Here is a 5,057-nt window from a genome sequence, read left to right on the forward strand (position 1 = left end):
CTGTACAAACACACATGCAAATGGACACAGTGGTCAGCGTACATACCATCTTCAACATGAAAGGAGACACCTCAACAAGTCCAGAGCAGCCCATAGACCCATTGTCCTCACGTATATACAAACATATACAGAATCACAATTACCCTTAGGCATCAAACAAATATGTAGACCTAAAACCACCAGCAGCAGGTGGACACACATCCTTCAACATTAAGAGAGGCAGAGACAGGCACACCTCCAGACCACAAATACTTAATTGCTCTTAGGTATATGCCTCTCATAGCTCAGACACAAGTGTAACACAAGAACATACCAGGAATGACAGACCTGAGGACCTCAGGCAGACCTGAGCATACTTAAGGACCCACACGAGTGGGAACTAGCTTTGCCAAAATCCGGCTTAAGAAGCTTGAGTGTCAAGATTACAGAGACTAATTTGTGACACATTACAGACACATTTGCGACCAGGCTTCATCAGAACCGTGGGAATTACATGGTAAGTAGTCAAGTGGACAGGGATCTCTGCTCCAATTTGCCAGGTCCACGTTGGGCGACTGGGTGAATCATCTGCCCTCTCTGGGCTTGATTTCCTCATATATAAAATAAGTGCATAATCTCTAAGTTTCCTCCCAGGCCATCATGTTGTGTAGGACAGGGAAGGAGTGGGATGCCGGTGTCAGGAAAGTCTGGGAGGCATCCTGGAGACAGAGATTTCAGATACTTCTTAAAGGATGGCCTGTGGTCTTTCTGCAGGAGGAGGGAAGGCACTGTGTGCCAGGCTTTGGGAATTGGGGTTAGAGGTTATAACCAGCCCTAATTGGCCTCAGTTAGCAGCCAACAAGGAGTTTTAAACATCCTGGGCTGACACTGTGGCTGCACCCGAACCTGGTGCTGGGCCAGGAGAAGCCTACAGCTTGCCTTCTGTGAGCCCCTCCCATTATGGGCCCCTTCCTTTTTCTTTTGGGACCAGCCCAGCTTTCCCCAAAGCCTGTGCTGACCTGACACCCATGTGGAGTGGGGAGCAGCCCTCTTTCATGATAGAATTGACAAGCAGAGATTCAGAGGCAGGGGCAATAGGGTGAGAATCAAGACTTGGGATTGGGGGTCACACACAGCCTTCTCCCATCGCCTCCAGGCCCCTTCTGTGTAGGGCCCCAGTGGGCAGGGAACTATGCCTGCTCTACTCTCTTCCTGGCCAGGGGCAGTGGGGAGACCTACCTTACCAGAATGGGAGACTATAATTGCTGCCTAGAGGGCTTGGTGCCCCCCCCCACACACACCCCTTCCTACAGTGTCCTGCCTAGAAAAAAGCCTGGATTGGAAGTTAGAACTACTGTACTTGGTGCTAGCCCCTCCTTCTCTGCGACTTACTCGCTCTATTAACTGGGCACGTCACTCCATCTTTGGAGCCTGGGTTTCCTCATCAAAAAATGGAGAAATGGGGCTGGGAGACATGTGCCAACATGTCCGTTTTCCAGCCAAACCCTTTAATGTCACCCAAGGGATAATTCTCAGAGCGAGAACAAGTCAGGGCCGTCTTCGCTTCCTGGGGTTAGTTTCCCTGTTGACAAAAGTGAGAGGATAGGGCTATAAAAGCGGTTCTCAACAAGTGAGGCCTATCAAAATTTCTTGGGAAGCTTTTTAAAAACCTAGATACCCTCGCCCCATCCCAGACCTACTAATTAAGGGGCACGGATTTTAATAAGCTTGGCTACGCAAGTATCCAAATTGAGAAAGCCCGAGATGTAGACTTGTCATCTGCGGGGCCTGAATCAATGTTTGCGTCCTCAGCAGGCAATGATCACAGACATAGGTCACCTGCAAAGCAGAGGCATTTCTCCCCCCAGTGCTGATTATTCTCTGCCCTCTCACTACCCAGTTCTGTTCTCAGCCCTTCTCTCCCCTGCCCCAGAGGCTGACCTCTATGATTGTGTCACCTGGGCTCAATTGCCCTCTGGCTCCTGATGGAGTTTGGCTAACAAGAGGCAGAGGCAGATCTGAAGGTGGAAGGAGGGTGTGATTGGGGATCCCCCACCACCACCACCACCACCACCACCACCAGCTTGCTGGGTTGAGCTCAAGTTCTGGCAGTGGCTGGGCTCTTCCATGGCCACAGCTCTAGCTCCCACCCTGGACCTCAGGCCTAGGCAGGGCAACTTCCTCCTGCTGTCGCTTGTCTTTAGGTGGGTACCCCTTCAGTCCTGGCTGGTTTCCTTAACCTGCCCACGTCTCTACCAAGAGCCATGACATTCTCTTCTGTTATATTCTTGAGGGTGCAAGCACCCTGACTGGTAGAGTTACCCACAAAGCAGAGGTGTTCTCCCCTTCCCCAAAAGAAAGCGCTTATGACATTTCATGTCTAGGGAGAAGATTTCCTGTTTGTTTCAAAAATTTTATTTTACTGTTTAGCATTTTTATGTTGAATCATATTGCAGGGAGCAGAAAGGGGGGTAGGGCTGCCCGAAGTCAGGTATTCCTTCCTCTGTGTACTCAAAATGACCTGTTAGCACCGCCTTTTCCTCACAGCTTTGTAATTGTTTTCTTTACTTGTCCGTCTCCCTGATAAGAATGTGAGTCCATCCATCCATCCATCCATCCATTCATCCATCCATCCAGCAACTGTTTACTGAGCACCAACTATGTGCTACCTACCATATTAGATGTGGGGGTTTAAACACTGCAGTAAGATACAGGCTCTGTTCTCATGGGACAACACAGCTCAGTAAAGGCAGGCAAGTAAACCATTATCATGTAGTACAGCAACTGAAAGAACTGAGGTAAAAAAGCATGTTTCAGGTGACATCAGAAAGACGTCAGAATCATTCATTGTGCCTGGAGATGCTGAGGAAGCTGGGGCTAACTCCATAGGGATGAGTTGGTCTTTACTGAGTAAATGGAAATGGAAATGGCAATAATGTTCTAGGCAGAGGGAATTGCATGTGCACATAGGAGCACAAGAGACACGCTGAATTCAGGGAAATGCCTGCAGTAGTGGCATGAGCTGGAAAGTGAAGAGTGACCCTGTAGAAATAAGCATGATCCAGGTCAGAGGGGATCTGAATGTTCTGGCTGAGGAGTTTGGTCTCGATCTATAGATGACAGTAAGCTAGGTGTTTTCTATTCCCTAGCTTCTCTGATTGTCCCCAGATCTCATGTGCCAGATACATGGATAATACGTAGGAATGGTGACCGACCATCATTCTGGGCCAGCCTCACTTTCTCCTATGGAGCTTCATCTAACCCAGTAGTTCCTCCATCTCTGACCCCCATGGTTTTGCCACCAGATGCTTTGTTCTCATCTGGTTTGCTCCACTTCGCATTGTAATCCAGCTCTAAATTGTTTACCTTATTCTTGTAAGATCAAATGAGATCAGGCATGTTCAGTGTGGTATGGCCGTAGACAATAGCTCACCTTATTCCTGACCTGTTGCTGGATCCCTGCTAATTTCTCCATGTCTGTTCCGGGCTCCCAGAACACTTTTAACCAACTCTCAGAGCCACCCTGCCACATCCCATCCCACCGCTGTCCCACCTGTAAATCTGGGGAAGAAAATCAGACATTAATGAAGAGGTATTCAAGAGGGTGTGGCAAGTTCAGATATTCTGATAATAATGTGGGGGAGTTGGTGAGTTCTTAGGAGCAAGCTGGATGTGTGTCAAACAAATCGAGGTGTTTGGATACAAACCTGGGGCTCAGGACCAAGGTGAACACAGGGATATAGATTTGGAATTCGTAGCCATACTGAAAGCCATGTGAATGAAATTAACCAGAGAAAGGTCTTGAGGGAATAGAGAAAAGGGGCCAGACCAAACCCTGGGGGATATGATTTTGAAGAGGGAGGGATAAAAAAGGAGAACCAGAGAGGAGGCAAACACACAGACAAATAGATATATCTTGTTAAACCCAAATATACCCAGAGCCAAGCACACTCACAAGGAAAGAGACACACCCAGAGAAGTACACGCTTCCACAGATGATCTGCGGTCTCTGTGTTTGGTTGCCTCCTCCTAGAACAGATGACAGATGGTGGTTCTGCTTCCCCATTGTGGTAGGGTCAGAAGCTTTGAAGACAGAGGACAATGACCCTTCTCCATTCCCAACTGTGTGCTCCATCAGCTCATGGTCTGTGTGAGGTTCAACAACCCCATCCCAGGACAGGACATTCCTACAGGTGCCTCTCTGCTTACAGGAGTCAGCCTAGGTTATAAAACCTGAGTATCACTCATCCTCTGAAGACATCTGTTTCAGAATGCCTATGCCATGTCACGTGGACCTTGCAGGTGAGTTCTGGAATACCTGATGTAGCCCATGATACAGGGTCTGCTCCTGGAGCCTTTAGGAAAAAGACAAAGATTTTAGCAGGACTCCTCTTTCCAGACACTCAGTTCTAAATTTTAATGCTCTTTTGAGATAGTATGTGGGTCAGTGTCACTAAGGACATTCTGGGCTCTTTGGTTGACTTCTGGGCTTGGAGCCAGATACACCTGGGTTTCTACTCCTCTTTCTTTTCCTTTGTCTTTTGACAAGGGCATCATGAGGCCATTGGACCTACGTAGATTCTCTGACTGTAAAGATACAAAACAAAAGGTCTCCTAATAGGGTTCAATACCAGAGATGCCCCAGGAGGGATCCCTGATTTCAATGGGGTATGTGGGATTAGATGAGCTCTAATGCCCAAGCGTCTAGAGTCCCTAGCTCTGCGAAGTCCAAGTGTTTTGTCAATCCTCATGTGGGGGTCACTCAAGTTCAGCTGTCTTGCCAACCTCAGTCCCACTCCATCTTCCCTTTCCATCCAACCCTAAACTCTTTGGGTTGTGCTTTTGAGTTGTTCTTCCTCAGTGTTGGGATATTAATATGAGGAAGTAGAAACAAGAAAGGAGAATTATCTGGGGTTTGAGCAAGAGGACGGTTTTTGAGGGAAAAAAACCCCTAGATGATCCCACTCATTTAAATCAGCAGTACCATATTTTAAGATTTCCAGAACAAGTCTAATTTAAGAAAAAAGAACAGTGAACAGGGGTTGCATTTTTTTTTTTTTTTTTTTTTAGAGAGAGTG

This window comes from Martes martes (assembly GCF_963455335.1).
Source record: "Martes martes genome assembly, chromosome: 10".
In the NCBI taxonomy this organism is placed as follows: Eukaryota; Metazoa; Chordata; class Mammalia; order Carnivora; family Mustelidae; genus Martes; species Martes martes.